A 20,220-nucleotide genomic window follows, 5' to 3' on the forward strand; every position below is an offset into this window, starting at 1 on the left:
AAATGTTTAATGTGTTAAGAAGTTCTAGCTATCTGTCCACATAACATATTTACAGATCAATCATGTGTATCTATCTATCCCCATACACCCTTCTATCTATCTATCTATCTATCTATCCCCATACGCCCTCGTATCTGTCTATAATCTTATATGACTCTGGCTTTGTCTACACAGCACTTTTGTGCGTAAAACTTTTGTTGTTCCAGGGTGTGAAAAAAACAACACCTCGAACAAGAAGTTTTACCGACAATAAGGGCCGGTGTGAACAGCGCTTGATCAAAGAGAGTTTCACATCTTCAATGTCAGCCCCTGCGACCCACAAACAGCATGTCAGAGACACAGGCCTGCCTCCCGAATCAGAGTACACGGAGGGGCAAACTACCAGGCTATATCGGCCCGTCGATCTGCTCGGGGGCAGGAGAGCAGGCTTGAGGGGTCCATGGGTGTAATCCAGGGTGGCACAGAGGGGGAAGGATACCAGGCCAAATGGGACCATGGGTCTGATCAGGGGTGGCGGGGTTGGGATAGGATCCCGGCCTAGCTGGACCCAGGGCTGGGACACTGCACCCCATATTTGTCATCGTCATATTATGATGATCTGATTATGGCACAATGATGATGCATTTTGTACAAGAGAAGTCATGTGAGGGGTCATTGGAAAAGACATGATTTTCTGAATAGGATTATCCTGTATGGACGCATGTGTCATTTGTGTATGTAAATTTAGGAAATTTACTGAGCAGAATCCCCTGATGGGGCAGCACAGGGGGTGCTCTGGGGGCTGTGGGACTCTGGACACAGAGCCAGGGCATTGGGCTTGCTCTGGATTTGATGATGTTCATCCATCGTTTTCGAAGAAGACCTTAACATCTATCAGGTTGTGAGCTGTCCAAGGTGTGTCCGCAAATGGCTGGTAAGGCCAATACGGGCACGGAATGTTCTGCCACATGTTACACAGGGATCAGAACCCTGGCCTGACTCCATTGCTATTGATGGGGTTTCTCTGTATTTAGAGTGGGGTCCCTGGGAAACGAGGTGGTGGCCCCAGTGTGGCACTAGGAGGTGCTGTGCTGCAGGGTGGGGGGCTCAGCATGGGGTGCACTCCCCAGGCACGCAGTTCTGGCCCCAGTTAATAGGGGCTTGTCTCACTGTGTGTTCCTTTTCAGCCTCTCTAGCTCCTCATACTCTGGGTCGAGACCCACAGTAGGTGTGTTTGATCCACCACAGAGGTGGAACAATTGCTGGCCACAGCTTCCTGCCCAATGGCTGTGGCTGGGGGTGTAAAGGGGGCAGGAGCTCAGCGCTGGGGGGAGCGTGGTGACGGCTGAGACACTCAGAACACAGGAGACCTTTTGTGGTGCTGTGATCCACCTTCAAAGCGCGTCTCTCCCAGCAGAGACACAGCCCAGCCCGGGACGCCGGCAGGCCTGAGAGCCAAAATATTCCTCAGCCGAAATATACCAGAGGCAGGTGAGTGATGGGTGGGTCTGCTCAGACGCCAACCGAGATCAGGGCCCCCATCACACCGGGTGCTGCACAGACCTCGACCGAGATCAGGGACCCCATCGCGCCGGGCGCTGCACGGACCCCGACCGAGATCAGGGACCCCATCGCGCCGGGTGCTGCTCAGTCCCTGACCGAGATCAGGGATCCCGTCGCTCTGGGTGCTGCGCAAACTCATCCCAATTGAGATCGGGGGCCCCTAATGCTGGGCCCTGGACAGACCCCCCCTCCATTGAGATTGGGGGCCCTGTCACACCAGGTGCTGCACAGACCCGAACCTAGATCATGGTCCCCAATCCCTCCTGCTCTAACCCACTCGATCCCACTCCCCTGCCAGAGTGACAATAGAACCCAGGAGTCCTGACTCCCTGCCCCCCATCCTCTAACCCGCTTCACCCCACTCCCCTGCCAGAGCAACAATAGAACCCAGGAGTCCTGACTCCCTGCCCCCCATCCTCTAACCCACTTCACCCCACTCCCCTGCCAGAGCGACAATAGAACTCAAACAGAACAGGAGTACTTGTGGCACCTGAGACCACGCTGCCACTCAGCTTTTGATAATTAATTGATGTAGTTGATACCTTTCATATCAGGGGCATCTTGAAATTTCAGGCTGTTTGATTTTCTATTGGCAACAAAGCAGTGGGGCAGCACGGGGGAAGGAAGCCCAGGGATGAGCTTGTAGGGGGTTGGGGGCTGGGCAGAACCCAGCTGTCAATATTCAAGTGAATTTTTCCTGCCTCGTTCTGCTGGGGTGAGTTCAAACATTTACTGTCCCCTCCCAGTCTGAGCCTCCACCATGACAGGATGCAGAGCTGTCAGCCATTCCTGCCCCACAGCCAGCATTGCTGTACAGCTCCAACCCAAGTGGAACACAATTGAAACCTACTTTTAACACAGCATCCCTTGTGGTGGGGACGCTGTGAGGTTCTCAAAGCGTCTGTGGTGGACGCACAGAGAAGTGTGAGGTTCTCAAAGCATCTGTGGCGGAAGAAAGAACAGGATATCACACTAGATGGTCCCTTTAGTAAGGTTTTGATAAGGCTTTGATACAGTCTTGAATGACCTTCTCATAAACAAACTAGGGAAATGGAGCTTTTATAAGGTGGGTGCATAACTGGTTGGAAAATCGTTCCCAGAGAGTCGTTACCAGTGGTTCACAGTCAGGCTGGAAGGACATAACAAGTGGGGTCCCGCAGGGATCGGTTCTGGGTCCAGTTCTGTTCAAAATATTCACCAGTGATGTAGATCATGTCATAGAGAGGACACTGATAAAGTTTGCGGACAATACCAAGCTGGGAGGGGTTGCAAGTGCTTTGGAGGATAAGATGAAAATTCAAAATGCTCTGGACAAACTGGAGAAATGGTCTGAAGTAACTAGGATGAAATTCAGTAAGGAGAAATGCAAAGTGCTCCACTTAGGCAGGAACAATCAGTTGCACACACACAATGGGAAATGGCTACCTAGGAAGGAGAACTGCAGAAAGGGATCTGGGGTCAGAGTGGATCACAAGCTAAATATGAGTCAACAGTGTAATGCTGTTGCAAAACAAGCAAACATCATTCTGGGCTGTATCAGCAGGAGCATTGTAAGCAAGACACGAGAAGTGATTCTTCTGCTCCACTCCGTACTGATTAGGCCTCAACTGGAGTATTGTGTGCAGTTCTGGACGCCGCATTTCAGGAAGGATTTGGACAAATTGGAGAAAGTGCAGAGAAGACCAACAAAAATTATGAAAAGTCTAGAAAACATGAGCTGTGAGGGAAGATTGAAAACAATGGGTTTGTTTAGTCTGCAAAAGAGAAGACTGAGCGGGGAAACATAACAGTTTTCATGTACATGAAAGTTTATTCGAAGGAGGAGGGAGAAAATTGTTCTTCTTAACCTGTGCGAATAGAACAAATAGCAATGAGCTTAAATTGCAACAAGGGCAGTTTAGGTTGGACATTAGGAAAAAATTCCTAACTGTCAGGGTGGTTAAGCACTGGAATAAATTCTCTAGGGAGGTTGTGGAATCTCCATCATTGGGGATTTTTAAGAGCAGTTTGGTCAAACCCCTGTCAGGGATGGTTTAGACAATACTTAGTCCTGCCTACAGTGCAGGGGACTGGACTAGACGACCTCCTGAGGTCCCTTCCAGTTCTATGATTCTGTGATTCTGTGGGTTTACTCTTGGTGGCAGGAAGGGGGAAGGATATTGGGCTAGATAGGCCCATGGGCCTGATCCAGAGCAAAATACAGGGTTAGATGGCCCCAGATCTGTTCCGGGGCGGTAGCATTTCCTGCTGTCTTTCCCTGACAGCCGCAGTGCAAACTTGCCAGCACCAGACGCTGGGGCTGATGCAGACCATGAGAAACCCCAGAAAATGACCCTCCGTCAGTAGTTAAACACGACCAAATCCACCACTCGGCGTGGCCACAAGGGGGCCCCGGCAGTTGCTACGGCGAGGCCAGTCATGCCGAATGTGACCCAAGCTCCCGCTGCTCTCGCTGGCTATAAAAGCCGCCACAAGGACTCTGTCCACATGGCACCTCCCTCTAGTGGCCCCATTGAGGCATTGCAATGACCCATGGTATTGCGCGCTGTAGAGTGGGCATGTGAAACTCTACCTCCTCCTCGTAGTTAGTGCTGGTATTACAACATCTGGGAAATAGAGAGGGGAGGGAATTGATGCAAATTAGGTAATCTGTAGTCAAACATGCAAATGAGGCCCAAAGTTTTCGTAGGTGTGCAATAAAATATGGCTGATGTCGTGGGTGGTTGGTGGATGTCACTAATTCTGGATCTCTCTGTCTCTCTCCCTCTAGGAGGGTTCAGCAGCCGACAGCCCCTCCAGGGTGGGGGAACCTATTGCATCAGCCATGCCCAGATTTGGTGCCTTCATCCCGCTCCTCCTCTTCATCTTCCCTGGGGCCTCCTCCCATTGTCACACAGGCACGGAAAATGAATGTGACAAGCACACGGCCTTCGTGCCCGGGCACAGCCTGGCTGGGGAGGGCATCGATGTGACCACAATGGCCAGGAAGGGGGCCTATCTGGTGGACAGCAGCCTCTGGCAGCACGAGGACGGCACCTGTACCCTGTGTCGGAACCCACTGCAGGGAGGGCAGTGGCAGAGGCTGCCGCTGGCTGTGGTGGACTGGCGGGTCCGCGTCTCGTGTCGCCGGAAGCTGAGTGACTCGGTGCAGCAGTCGGCGATGGGCATGATGGAGTCGGCAGCGTCCGTGGTGCAGAACGACTGGAAGGTGGGGCTGGACGTGCCTGTGAAGCCCAAGGTTAATGTCCAGGTGGCGCTGGCCGGATCACATTCCAAACTGGCCAGTTTCGTGGTAGACCACACGCGGATGGACAAATACAGCTTCGTGAGCCATGAGGTGTCCTGCGGCTATTACAGGTGAGAGCCAGCCTGGGTCAGGAGGACTCACCTGAAATTGGGATCACAGCAACACCACACAGGGATACGTGGCCTTTCCCCTCTATGGGGCACCAGCTCTGATCCAGGCCTGGCGGGGGGGAGAATGGCTGGCTGGGTAAGGGCAGAGAATAGGACGCAGAACCTTTCCTCTCTAGGGAACACTGGCTGCAATCCGGCCCCAGGATGGGGATCTGTTTCAGGATAATAGGGAATGGGGCACAGGACCTTTTCCCTCTAGGGGGCATCGTCTCCAATCTGGTCCCAGGGCAGGGGACTGGCTGGCTAGCAAGGCAGGGAATGCTACAAGGGGCCTTTCCCCTCTAGGGGGCGCCGGCTCCCATGCGGGACTGGACAGCTCTGGGGGATTTTCTTCTCATGTGTCAGGACAGCCCGGCGCCCTGCCGTGGCCAGAGCGGAGGACGTCTGTCAGAACTATCAGGCAGCTTGTTTGTATCCCTAGCAAGGTCGTGAGGTTCAGCAGACAGGGTGGTTGCTTTGAGTAGGAGCCACCTGCTTAGCTCGGCGCTTCTGTGTTGTCTGGGGCCTTAGCATGCACAGCTAATGATCTCAGCTGACTCACCAGGCCATGCTCACTCCTCACCTTGTGTCCCTGACCAGGTTCCGGGTCAGCGAGACGCCCCCGCTCACCAGCCATTTCACTCTGGCGCTGGAGAACCTCCCGGACCAGTACGACAGCAAATCGAAGGTGGAGTACCAGCAGCTAATCAACAACTATGGCACCCACTACGTGTCCCAGCTGCAGCTGGGGGGCCAGGCGCGGGACGTGACGGCCGTGAGAGTCTGCGAAGCAGCAATGAGCAGCTTGAGTGATGACGAGATCAAGGACTGCTTGAGCGTGGAGGCGGGTGTGAGTATCGGAGCGGGGTCTGTCAAGGGTGGGTACAGCAAGTGCGAGGAGGAGAAGAAGAAGGGGAAGGTCCGGGGGAGCTTCCATGAGACGTATCGGGAGCGCCACGTGGAGGTGGAGGGAGGGGAGAGCACGACTGACATGCTGTTCTCTGGGAGTGATGCCAAGGTCTTTTCGGCCTGGATTGAGAGTCTCAAAGCCAGCCCTGGCCTGGTGTCCTATTCGCTGCAACCCATCCACATCCTGGTGGAGCAGGATGACCCAAAGCGGGAGGCGCTGAAGCGGGCAGTCAGTGAGTACATCCGTGAGAGGGCCCTGGTGAGGAATTGCACCCGAAGCTGCCCCCCGGGGACTCAACGCAGCGCCCACGACCCCTGCTCCTGCGTCTGCCCCGGGGGTACCATGACCAACACCATGTGCTGCTCGCGGGAGCGCGGCCTGGGGAAACTGATGGTCACAGTGAAGAAGGCCAGTGGCCTGTGGGGGGATTACTTTACCGCTACGGATGCCTTCGTCAAGGTCTTCCTTGAGAGAAGGGAGCTACGGACCAACACAATCTGGAACAACAACAATCCCGTCTGGATCGTCGACTTGGACTTCAGTGCCGTTCACCTCACCAGCGCCAGCAAGATCCGTGTCCAGGTCTGGGACGAGGACAACAAGTGGGATGATGACCTGCTGGGAGGCTGCGACATCCCGCTGGAGGCCGGGGGGCCCCACCAGAAGGATTGCTACCTGAACCACGGCCGCATCTGGTTCCAGTACAGCCTGCGCTGCGGGCCCCACCTCGGGGGCCGGAGCTGCTTTGACTACGTCTCCCAGCCACCACAGCAGAGCACAGCCAAGGGGAAAGAGGCGGAGGCCTTCTGGTGAGCCCCGGATTGGAGAGGGGCGTGGGTGTGCATTGGTCACTAGCGCTCCCTGTCCCCCAGAGCATTTCCAAGTTCCCGCTCTGCTGACGCTGCTGAGCTTCTTTCTGTCACTTCTGCTTGGGAATCGGTGCCTCCGATGCCCATAAGAGAGTCTCTGCTCCTGTAGCCCGATATCCTCACAGCTCCCTCTGGGAAAACATCCCACCATGAACCGCCCGTTCCGGATCCATCAGACCAGTGTGTCCAATGATTCCCACCATCCAATGTATCCATCTAATCGACAAACTAATGTATGTACCTACTGCATACCTGATCTCAACCTATTTACCATTGTGGGTTGCATATGCAGCTCTCTATGTGTTATTTTGGCCACATCCACACTGCATATGTACTATCTGTCTGGCCCTCAGAATATGCAGCTGCGGGTTAAGAACTACAGATCTAGTGCGTCCAATGTAACTAACCAACCAACCAACTAAGGTCTTCAGTACGTCCAACCAACCAACCAAGTTGTGTAGCCAGTGCAAGCAACCAAACAATGAATGTCCTAAGTACACCCAACCAACCAGTCAACCAATATGTACAGGCCTGGCAACCAATCCACAGCCCCATGTATGCAGCCAACAACTGTATTTATCTGTCTAGTGTATCCACTTGAAAACTGATTTTCTCTACAGGACCCTAAGGCGCAAATCTGAGCCCTGTCATACTGCGGCTTCAGTGATTAACCCTCTGGAGAAACCCGAAGGTATTCCAGGGTGGACATGGTTCAAAGCACCCAGCAGATGGGCCGGGATCCCGGGGGGAGGATTCGTTAGGGGGCTATTCCCTAAGTGTTGTTTCTGTTGCTTTTCACAATTACCCAGCTGCTTTGGAGATGCTTATATTATCATGAATACACAGGCTCCATTCACCAACCAGCTGGATGTTCTCTGCTCAGATGGTTATCAAAGATGATGACATAGCACTCCTTCTCACTAGGCTTCAGAGTTAATACACAGGAGAACATGTCCCAGGGCTATAGATTCCGGCTGTCAGCAGGCTCAGGGAGATGGCACTGCATTGGGGTCTCGTTTGGGACGGGCACATTTTCCCTAATTTGGAGATTAATGCTTCTTCCTCTCTCACTCTTACCTGCATCTGTTGAGAGCCTAGATCAATAGCTCGACAGTGCACCTCACTGATGGAGTGGGTATAGTTAACTCGGAACCCTACTGACTGCAACTGAAATATCTTTGAGCAGGGGGTTGGACTCGATGACCCCCTGAGATCCCTTCCAACCCTGATATTCTATGATTCTATGATCTCCAGCCTGGAAAACTGTCATGCAGCTTTGCAGCACCACTGCAAAATGATTTGTTTCTGAGAGGATTCCAGATCTCTGGATCTTTGCAAATGTATCTCCCTGCCTCAGTAAACATGTGTGAAATAAAATTTCTAAGCAGGAAGTCTTGTCATTCTTCTAACCTCAGTGGGCTGGACCTAGATCTAAAGTAGAAATGAGCGGCTGCAATACACACTTTGTAACACTAGGGGGAGCTCTGGGCTGGAGGAGAAGGAGGCATGATAAGACAGGCGAGCTAGACAGCTGGATGAATTTGCTGCAATGGGGAATCCGGTGTAATGTGGCTAATGGCAGTCAAAGGGAGTGGCTTCTGTTGGGGACAGAGTGGGGTGGGTGGGTGTGATGCTCTGTACCTCAGGGGAACACCCAGCACCTCTATGTTCATCTTTATAAAATAATTGTGTGGTATCCAATGCACAGTTTGTCATGTCGGGTGTCTTCAGAAGGCTTATGATGTACTGTGCGTGGTTGCTGTAGTGATGTTATAGTAATTGTTACAGTAATGTTATTGTAAGATTATAGGTTGTAATTTCATATATATAGGTATGAGGCTGAAAATGTATCCTCAGGGCTTAAAGCAAGCCCAGGCAAAAACTCTCCAAGAACAGAGAGGCAGTTCACACCTCATCAGGGCGTGTGTGGGAGAAACCCAGCCCAGCCTCACAGAAACAAAGGACGCTGGCCTAGGCAACAACAAAATAATTTGTTAGGGCCTGGCTACACTTGCAGATGTAGGGCACTGGGAGTTAAACCAGCCCTTGGAGACTGCAGCAGGGAAAGCGCTGCAGTGTGTTCACACTGTCAGCTGTCAGCGCACTGGCGTGGCCGCATTTGCGGCACTTGCAGCGGCATTGGGAGCGGTGCATTATGGGCAGCTATCCCACAGAGCACCTCTTCCCATTCTGTCAAGTATCAGAGGGGTAGCCGTGTTAGTCTGGATCTGTAAAAGCAGCAAAGAATCCTGTGGCACCTTATAGACTAACAGACGTTTTGCAGCGTGAGCTTTCGTGGGTGAATACCCACTTCGTCGGATGCAAGTAGTGGAAATTTCCAGGGGCAGGTATATATATGCAAGCAAGAAGCAAGCTAGAGATAACGAGGTTAGATCAATCAGGGAGGATGAGGCCTTGTTCTAGCAGTTGAGGTGTGAAAACCAAGGGAGGAGAAACTGGTTCTGTAGTTGGCGAGCCATTCCACAGTCTTTGTTTAATCCTGAGCTGATGGTGTCAAATTTGCAGATGAACTGAAGCTCAGCAGTTTCTCTTTGAAGTCTGGTCCTGAAGTTTTTTTGCTGCAGGATGGCCACCTTAAGATCTGCTATTGTGTGGCCAGGGAGGTTGAAGTGTTCTCCTACAGGTTTTTGTATATTGCCATTCCTAATATCTGATTTGTGTCCATTTATCCTTTTCCGTAGAGACTGTCCAGTTTGGCCGATGTACATAGCAGAGGGGCATTGCTGGCATATGATGGCGTATATTACATTGGTGGACATGCAGGTGAATGAACCGGTGATGGTGTGGCTGAGCTGGTTAGGTCCTGTGATGGTGTCGCTGGTGTAGATATGTGGGCAGAGTTGGCATCGAGGTTTGTTGCATGGATTGGTTCCTACGCTAGAGTTACTATGGTGCGGTGTGCAGTTACTGGTGAGAATATGCTTCAGGTTGGCAGGTTGTCTGTGGGCGAGGACTGGCCTGCCATATTTACTGTTCTTTCTACACGTCGGGATGGTTTGTTCCTGCAACCTCAATAAGGATTCTTTAAAATACAGCCAGTATTTCTCCAGTAATTACAATAGAGGGAGGGAGTGCCGTAGGACACAGGGTCGCCCCAGTCCCGGACAGGTCTCTCAGCAGGTAAACAATTACAGCAAGCATTTATACCTTTGTTACAGACTATAACAAGCAATAATACAGACAATAATGAGCAACAACTGCATTTTGTTTATACATAAGCCATCCTGCTATCTTATTTTTCTCACTTGTAGGAGACGCCAGTCTACATATTTGGTTATCAGTTGCAAGGCCGTAATAACATCTCACACAGTTCTTTCCCTCTCGCCTCACACCATCCTCGCTTCTACAAGTCTCACATCGTTAGGGTTACAGTGTGGCCTAACTCTTGCTAACTACTAGCCTGACTCTTGCTAACTGACTGACATGCATTAAGATCCCCTTCAAATCCTTGTTAATTCTTTCCCTACTTCCACACTCCCCCCTTTTGTACTTCTAGTACAACAAATATTTTCAAACCTCTATTTGCATTAAGCCATGGAGTTCAGATTCTACATCAGATGTTTCAACCTTAGGGGTTTTCATTGGATGTAATGACAATGCATGATTAGCATGGACATAAAAGGTATTACTTTTAGCACATCCTTTACAACAACAACATAATCCTAAGCTAACTAATAGCAATACAAGCAATAACATTCCCATAGCAATAATATGATGGCGTTGTTATACAGTTTTGGTCACAAAGCACAATACGTCACACTTAGTACATAAAGTAGACACTCTATAAGCTGTATGAAAGACATTCTTTCCAGTAAATAATATGATTGCCTGCAGCAGTGGTAAGATTAATATGTATATCTTGCAATGTGGTGGTGTCAGAGTCTACCCTCACTTGAAACTGGGCGGTTTCAAAGTGAGGACCCGCATGTCTTCCCCCACCCCAAAATCCTAGGGTAGGTCTCCCCTTCAGCTGCCACCACCCGGTCAATTCCGTGGGCCGGGACACCCCTGTTTCCCCCCTTGGGAACACAGATCAATTCACAGAGGAGGAACCTTCCCCCTCCCCCCTGATTCAACTCCTTGAATCTCACACACACAGGGAAGCAGCCCACTTCCCCCTCCCCTTCCCCTGAATTTCCCCAAGGGAAGGAATTAACCAAGTCCAAAGAAAAGAAAAGAATTTATTAAGAGAACAAAAAGAAAATACAGAATCTCTATGAGCCCAAGCTGGACACTCATAGGGTATAACCTTATCAATCTCTGGAGAGAATCCCCTCTCCCCCCTTTCTCAGTAAAAGCAATATCAGCAAACAGGAATAAAGCATTTCCTTTAGCCAACACACAATTGCAAATATAGAAATTAAATCATAAGACTAATTTGCCTTTCTAATTAATACTCACTATTAATTAGTAGAAACTACTCCAGGAGAACTTGGAGACATGACTGTCCTCTGTTAGATTCAAGAACAGTTCTCACAAAGACAAAGGCTTCCCTCCACAGAGATTTGAAAAAATCTTATCTCTGATTGGTCCTCTGGTCAGGTGGTCACCAGGTACTACATGTTAACCCTTTACAGGTAAAACAGACCTTAACCCTTAACTATCTGTTTATGACACGCCCCCCAAATCGCCAACAGTGGGAACTACTGGTGGTGATTTCCTCCTAGCACTGTAACATAAACAGGTAAACAAAATACATGCACTATTACATATACTACTAAGTATGTAAACAACAAGATATTTGACACTGAAGAACACTTTGTATGCATTTGAGCAGACATACTTGGCATTGTCCTTGCCCATCCCCTCCCAGTGGAAGGAATGTTTTTAACCTGTTTTTGCTTTGTTGACCCCAGAATGCCCACTGGGATGTCAGGGCCCAAGCTTAAGAGCTTGTCCCAGTACTTAGTTGGAACTACCAACTGTCTTTGAGGATGCTGGCCTTCCTGGTGTCCACCAGAAAGAATGTCCTTATATAAAAGTCCTTGTTTTACAACAACTGGAATTGGGTAGAAGAGCTGAGAGGCGGTGGGTTGCTTCGTGCCGCCGCCCAAAGCTTTTTTAAGGCTGTCATCGGCTTTCTGCTCAGTCTGGAACTGTTCCCTTGAGGCGGGAGACACCAGTTCCTCTGGGAGCGATGTAGGTGATGAGGTTGTTTTCATTGACTGTGGACCGCTCTCCGCTGGTGCACAAGGTGATATTTCAGGCTCTGGCTGAGCCTCTTGGGTAGAGTTGTCTGCTGCTTCTGCCAGTTTAGGCCCGTTGGCGCCCCCTGGCGGTGGAGTTGCAAGCGCTGGCGTCAGTGCTGGCGCTGGTTCTGCCGCTGGTTGCTTTTCCAGTTCCGGTCCTGGGACTGGATGTACTATGGCTGCTGTAGTTGTTGGCATGGGATCCGGTTCCACCACCTCTGTCTGGGTCTCTGGTAACACAGACAGGGTCCTGGTGGATGGCTCAGGAACAGGGATGGGAGTGCCTGCTTGTTTGGCCTGGCCGCGGGTGACCACTCCCCCCCTCTTGGCCAGCTGCACATGGTTGGCCAAGTCTTCCCCCAGTAGCATGGGGATGGAATAATTGTAATAGACAGCAAAAGTCCTTTTTCCTGACCAGTCCTTGTACTGGTCTTCAGGGATGCTGTACCCATGGCAGGTCCTTTTAACCTTTTTGAACAAGGCCTTAGTGTCCTCACCTGCCATGTAGGTGGGAAATTTCTTGGGATGGGGAACAGTGCCTTCTGGTGCTGGCCACACCCCTCTGCAGTCAGTGAATTTTATGTGTGGCTTGCTGGTGTTGCTTTTTGGTGCTGGCCACACCCCTCTGCAGTCAGTGAATTTTATGTGTGGCTTGCTGGTGTTGCTTTTTGGTGCTGGCCACACCCCTTTGCAGTCAGGGAATTGGTTTCCCCAATTCCTAACCCTCTCTATTCCCGAGAGACTGAATAGAAAAGAAACAAAACCTTTTCATTTGCAAATGTGTAGTTGCTGTTTGCTGATATACTGAGAAGACCCAAAAAAACTGGTTTGTCCTGTTTCTAGCACTTGCTAAGTACCTCACAGTGGGGGTCCTTTGTAACAAGCCTCCTAGAAAACTTGCACCTCTTTCCTAGCTGTTTTTAAGCAGACAGAAAGAAAAAAAAGGAGAAAAAAGAAAAGAAGAAGGAAAAAAATCCTTTTCTAACACAGCCTGTTAGAAACCTTATGCCTCAGCTAAACCCAGCTGAAAATCTGTTTCCAAAAAAACAATCTTCCTAATAAGCCCAGCTGACCGGCTGGTGCTACTTAGTACCTGCAGAAAAGTGTAGTAAATCCTTTCAGAGATTTGTATTCCCTGGCTCCAGAGGATTTGAAAAGACACAGGGAAAAAAAATATGGCTGGAGGGTTTCTGTCTCCCCCCCCCAAACCTATTTTCCCTGTTGGATGGGAATGTACTTTGTCGAGCACTTCCCCCCACCTTAGGAATCCTGAGTGATACCTGATATCACAAAGGAAGGACACACCTGTAGGGAAGAGTTTTTCCTCAACATAGCCAGCAGAGAAAAAAACTCCTCCTAACCCTGAAAACTGCTTGAAACTTGCCTTTTCCTGAAGCTGCCTGTCCAAGCAACAAGAACGAAAATATGCTTCCAACAAAGCCTGCTGGAAAACTAAATTGCCTGCAGCCAACCTGGCTGAAACTGTAAACTGCCTGTGCTCTGAGTTGCTGTACTCAGCAGCCCAGCTGAAAGGCTGCTGCTAACAATACCCCTGAGAAAAATCTGGTCTATTCCTCAGGGATTTGTGTTCTCCTGTCTTCTGATCCTTTCAAAAGACACAGGGAGAAAAAAAAACCTGGCTGGAGGGTTTCTGTCTCCCCCCCCAAACCTGTTTTTCCTGTTGGATGGGAATGTACTTTGGCGAGCACTTCCCCCCCCAAACCTGTTTTTCCTGTTGGATGGGAATGTACTTTGGCGAGCACTTTCCCCCACCTCAGGAATCCTGAGTGGTACCTCGTATCACAATGGACGCAAGTATTGCTCCACAGGAGGCTTTGTAACAGAAAGCCCTGCAAAAAACTGAAAATACTTCTAACCCTGAAACTGCCTCAGAGTGCCTCTGGTAGAAAAGCCTTGCCTCTCTCTCTGGGTCCGAAACACCACTGCCACCATGTCAGAGTCTACCCTCACTTGAAACTGGGCGGTTTCAAAGTGAGGACCCGCATGTCTTCCCCCACCCCAAAATCCTAGGGTAGGTCTCCCCTTCGGCTGCCACCACCCGGTCAATTCCGTGGGCCGGGACACCCCTGTTTCCCCCCTTGGGAACACAGATCAATTCACAGAGGAGGAACCTTCCCCCTCCCCCCTGATTCAACTCCTTGAATCTCACACACACAGGGAAGCAGCCCACTTCCCCCTCCCCTTCCCCTGAATTTCCCCAAGGGAAGGAATTAACCAAGTCCAAAGAAAAGAAAAGAATTTATTAAGAGAACAAAAAGAAAATACAGAATCTCTATGAGCCCAAGCTGGACACTCATAGGGTATAACCTTATCAATCTCTGGAGAGAATCCCCTCTCCCCCCTTTCTCAGTAAAAGCAATATCAGCAAACAGGAATAAAGCATTTCCTTTAGCCAACACACAATTGCAAATATAGAAATTAAATCATAAGACTAATTTGCCTTTCTAATTAATACTCACTATTAATTAGTAGAAACTACTCCAGGAGAACTTGGAGACATGACTGTCCTCTGTTAGATTCAAGAACAGTTCTCACAAAGACAAAGGCTTCCCTCCACAGAGATTTGAAAAAATCTTATCTCTGATTGGTCCTCTGGTCAGGTGGTCACCAGGTACTACATGTTAACCCTTTACAGGTAAAACAGACCTTAACCCTTAACTATCTGTTTATGACAGGTGGCTTTAACGTACACACAGCTATCATTAACTTGAAAAAGTAGGTGTTCTATCAGGATAGTTCCTTGTCCTCTACCCTTCCAGCAAACATTATCCTGAACAGTGACAACTTCCCCTGGCTTCAGTTACGGATACACTGAAGCTGTAGGGGTTCTAACAGCCAAAATGTCCATTGACTCCCTATTCTTATCCAAAATGTCAGGTGTTATTCTAGGGGCACTGACTATAAATCAGTTAGGCGAATCAGGCGGTCTCACTTCCCAGATATCTCGGTGAATCACCCAATCCCATATGCATCCTCCCCATGGACCTGGCAGGATTCGGTATGTGGGAGCCCACACCCCCCTAACCGGTCCAAATGCTTGGAAGGAGCACTGTAAATGTTCACACTTCCACCCAGAAAGTGTCCGAGTATGTCTCCATGACCACAGATCAGATGGTACTCCTGATGTGTCTGTAAGGGCAGTGGGCCGAGTCTGCTGCTCAAGATCATTCCGAATGGCCATCAGCTGGTCATTCAGGAAATCCTGAATTTAAACATACTAGATCCCACTGCAATGCCTTCCCAGCCTCAGTGATATTCAATACCATCTCTGTCAGTAACTTCTGGGTCATAGAACTAAGAGTGGAAATGACATGTAACTCACCAACTCCAGCCTGTACTTGGGTTAGCTGAGCTCCAGAAATAAGGCTAGTGGCCTTTTCTAGTTGGCCCAATTTCTCATCATGTTCTTGGCTTTTAAGAATACTCCAAATGGCTGCTGCACTATTGGCCCCAGCCCACAGGGATCTGGTCAGGTCCCTCTTCTTCCAGAGGAAATAACCCAGGCTCTCTGTTGTGCTAATCTAATGGCAGCTCCTTGTGAGCAATTTGGGTATGTAGAAGTGATCTGGAAACTGGATAAGGGCAATGTCATTTAAAAGTAGAATAAACCCCAAAATCCAATCAATATCACATTCCCAAGCAGGGGTCCCACAAATTTCTTCCTGCCAGTGTATAATTCTTTGTTTCTTCACCAGGGTCAGTTCTCAATGTCCTTTTTAGTCAGGAATTCCTGGACTTTGGCAATGTCAGTGGAGTGAGTGTTTCTTCTTCTTTCCCGAAACAGTCGTGGTTCAGCATCCTACAGGGGAGAGGTTACCAGCACATCACCCTGTAATGGTTTTGCTTCTTCTAGAAAAATTCAAAGGCACAGTAGATCTGTCAGTGGACAAGGGAGAGGTTACTAGCACTTCACCTTGTCCTTTTTCCCTGCTGTCCAGAAGGCACAGCAGAGCTAGAAGGAGAAATAGGCTAATCATCAGTAGGAGAATCCTCCTGATGTGGAGGGGTCTTTTTGCAGTGAGAATCATGGGTCCAGGCAGTCAGTCTTTGGCACTTCACAGCAGTGTTGGTAGGCAGCAGGACTTAATAAGGGCCTTTCCAGCATGGAGCCAAAGCAGTCTTTCGTTGGTGGACCTTTACATAGATCCAGTCTCCTGGTTCCAAGGAGTGGCAGGGCTGCTAGGGTCTTTGGGTAGCGCTTCTTTACCTGTGGGAAAAACATCTAACACATTTCATTAGTGCCTGGCAGTGTTTTGCAGATCTCATAGCTGCTTGGGCACATTCAAGCCCCCCTTTTCCTTGGTTGTTAGCCAAGTCTTATCTGTGAGCGGTATCCTTGACTGGGGCCAGTGTCTTATCTTTAGCCTGAGCTTGCTAGCTATTTTTTTCAGTTAATTCATTCTGTTCTTTTTTCTTCTTCCCTTCTTGGCTTCTTTTAACCTACAAAGGAAACTTCCACTCTTCACTCATACACCTTTTTCCATACCATGAACACATAAACATTGCCGTTATACAGTACATTAGTCTTATTATTCAATGTATGCCACATATGCCCTTCCACTAAAATAACTATTACAGCACTTTGGAGCAACAAGCCAGGACAAGCACACCCACTTTGAGGAGTTCACTCAATATAACCTCTAGTCCAATAGCTTCCCACCATCCCCAGCCCTCTGGCTAGAAATCTGAGGTAGCCAGAAGGATCCCATGTACAATATGGGGAGTGGGTTAACTTTTCATGTCCTTGCTTCCAAAGACTGTTGGTATGCAAATTTTAACAACAATTTTCAATTAACAATCTGGCCAATGAAGTTTATTTTTCTTACTTAAGGAAATGTATGAGACTTTAGTATATCACTATATAAAAATACAATTATTATATAAATATTAAACACAACAATTCTGGCCACGAGACAAACACCACAAGACAGGACATAGAACACAAAACATAATTCCTATTGTGCCAGTACATGCATGGTACGTTAAATGCTGTTCAGCTGGCCTCAGTTTTCTCTGATTATCTGAAAGACAAAAAACAGAGGTCTACTCTTCTGGGCAGTCGATCATTGCTTAAAATATACAAATACCCTTGTTGATTTCAGGCAAAATAGAGGAATTACCCCATATTTTCTTGTATTTGTTTCATAGGCAGCCCAGGACCTCTCTGGCTTTAAGATTAAGCTTGATAAGTTTATGGAGGGAATGGTTTGATAGGATAACGCGATTTAGTCAATAGGTCAATAACGTGCCGCCACTGGTAATTAGTACCGAGGGTCAATGTTGGGATATTGAAAGTCTTTTTCCCGAGTGTCAGGCTGGAGAGTCTTGCCCGCATGCTCGGGGTTCAGCTGATCGCCATATTTGGGGTCGGGAAGGAATTTTCCTTCAGGGTAGATTGGCAGAGGCCCTGGAGGTTTTTCGCCTTCCTCCGCAGCATGGGGCAGGGGTCGCTTGCTGGAGGATTATCTGCTACTTGAAGTCTTTAAATCAAGATTTGGGGACTTCAACAGCTGAGTCAAAGGAGAGAATTATTTCAGGAGTGGGTGGGTCAGCTTTTGTGGCCTGCATTTTGCAGGAGGTCAGACTAGATGATCATAATGGTTCCTTCTGATCTTAAGTTCTATGATTCTATGTTTCAGTGGCTTCTACCTTATCAGTTAGATAATTTGCATTAATACAGTTGCTTTCTGGCTTGCTTCTGGATCCAAAGCTATTCACAGCTTAAAGATTCTTACCTTAAAAGGGACATAATTAACTTTACCAGAATTTTGATGGCTTTTTTTTTTACTTCTAACTCCTGCTTTCAAACACTGAAAGAAAAGCACTTCTTATAGTGCCCCTTAGAGCCTAATAGGATTTCAATTACATAGCACTGTATACATTTCTTTAGCTAATTCGACTAAATTGTTCATAGCCAAATAATTGCAATCTAATAATTTCTTTGCCTGAATTTATTTACAAACATTTCAAAGACACCAAGAACTTTCCTTTTTAGCATTTTTACAAAGTTCAACTGCTGTTCCCTCCAGCAACTACAGAGTTAACTTCTCACTTCTTCCTTAAATCACTTGCTTGTCTCCCAACAGCCACTTTTATCAACTCAAATCACCATTTCAAGTATTGTCCTGAGTATTTGAAATCCCCAGGCTTATACTTACTTACTTCTTCCTTCCACTACACCCTCAAAATTTTCCAACCTGTTTTCCAATCTCTCTGTCTGTTGCCTGCCCGCCTAGGCCCGATCCTGCTTTTCTCGCTGAACCGTCCCTTCCCTGGGAACCGGCTTGTTCCACTACCAGTTTAGCTAGGAGGGTGGGCTTCTCAACTAGCCCCCACCCTTCCTGGTCTCTTCTCTTAAACATTCTTACTCACAAGGCTACCGAGTCCTCCCTCATGAGGCTTGCCACCTGGGCAAAACGCATGGCCCATTGGCGTTTAACTATTCAATTTCCTCTTGTAGCAAACACACTGCTGTTACAGCATATGCTGAGCACAAATGGTTAAATTTTAACAAGTCCCTGAAGGACCGGTACTTGCTTAGCCAGGGCTTCCTTTTCTAACTGGAAGTCCTGTCTCAAGGCCTGCAACTTGCCCTGGACGCAGGTTTGAGTTGCTGCCTGGTTCATGATCTATGCTCTTAATTGCTCAATTCTAGTTATCAAGTACACATCTCTTCCCTTTTCTCCAACTACTCTATTGCCCAGTCCTGCTACGACTGGGAGTAGATCCACCTGCCACCCTTCCCGGTCAACCAGGGTGGAGAGAGGAATGCTAAACCCCTCTCCAGTTCTCAGATTTATTGAGGCTGAGAGTGGGCACACTTTAATCATGCAATCCTCAACATATAACCCCAACAGTACCAAACAAAGCAAACATAAAATAACAAGGGTAAAACAAATAGATGGTGTAAATTCTGCAGGGCTCCCCCATTCTCAATTGCTCACCAAACTGTGACAAATTTCTGTTACCAATCTATCCCTCATGTCAGGTGATCAGGCTGACACTGCAGGACGTTGGGGGAAGATAAAGAAAACACACCATATAACCGAATTTTAAAGCTTCATTAAAAATAATAAAACAACAATGGAGAGTGTTGGGAACGCTCCCACATCGCTCAGGAAAAACATGAATGCCTCAAGCCCTAAGCCACTTTAATACTCACACATGTCCAGACTGGCCACGTCTGTGTATAACGTTCAGAGAAGGGGAATAGGTGGACGGGAGATTATCCTGTATACAGCTTGTCCAGAATTTCCAACATGCTTCCGCTCTTGGGAGGGCTGTTCTTTTACACCCTGGAATCTCCTGCGGTGTCTCTTTCAGAGATTCCAGTCCAGGTCGGCTGCCTGTGGCTTCTCCAGTGTCACCAAGCCACACCGGCTCCGGGGTCACAAAGGCACACTGTTGGATCTCACTGGACAGTTAAGCTTTGCAAATGTAATCTCAGTTCTGTAACTTTGCCTCTGTCTATATTTTTTCCCACAGCCAGCTGGGGCCGAAAGCAGTTTTTCTTTGTACTTAGCATAGTCTGCGTTGATTCTTGACCTTGAACGCAGAGCAACTTTCTCTTTATCTCTGGGCCAAGCTGAATTTCAAATTAACCCGTTCCTAGACAAATTGCTCACACTGTGTCAGAGGCTTTTTTTGGTGATTAAAAGCTCCTCTGAGATGTATGATCTTATCTAGATTGAAGGTACCTTCTAATGGGCATTGTTTAGATGGATTTTCACGCGTGTAAAGATTCCAATTCTCTAAATACCTGCAGGTTTTAGGACCATAATGTACGTACATGTAATATGCTGGGGTACCCTTAGGGGGTGAGGTGGAATGTTTAGACTGTCCCTCCCCCATTTTCCACTTACACACACAGGGAGGGTGCCCTGTCCGCGCTAGCGGCTCATAAACTAAGGATCTCTCCCTACAGGGCACTCACACAGGAGAGACTAACGAGGATGAGCACGACTCTCCTACACCTCCCTTCAGCAAAGAGCGTCGGCTAGTCTCTGGGAGACGGCGCCGCTTACTCTGATTGCGTCCAGTTAGTTGATCAGACTGTCAGTAGCCCACACGGAAAGGAAAGGGGAGGGAAGATGGGTTCACACACTCCTAGACCCAGGTAGCTTCCTCGCCGGACGATGCCAGGCCGAGTCAGCCCACCGGGGGTCGGCTCTCCTAAAGATCCACTAGTTACCGGGCTTGCATTAGAGTAGTCCTGGTCACGAGCTTTCGCTTCACAGGGTACTCTGGGCGTCTTCCGGTAACAGTCACTCAC

General features: G+C 48.6%; 1 pseudogene; it reads left to right on the forward strand.

Moving 5' to 3' along the window:
- The first annotated feature begins 1,262 nt into the window (after window positions 1-1,262).
- Window positions 1,263-6,661, forward strand: LOC123370359 (annotated as a pseudogene).
- The last annotated feature ends 13,559 nt before the right edge of the window (window positions 6,662-20,220 follow it).

Source organism: Mauremys mutica, chromosome 4 (assembly GCF_020497125.1).
Source record: "Mauremys mutica isolate MM-2020 ecotype Southern chromosome 4, ASM2049712v1, whole genome shotgun sequence".
NCBI lineage: Eukaryota > Metazoa > Chordata > Testudines > Geoemydidae > Mauremys > Mauremys mutica.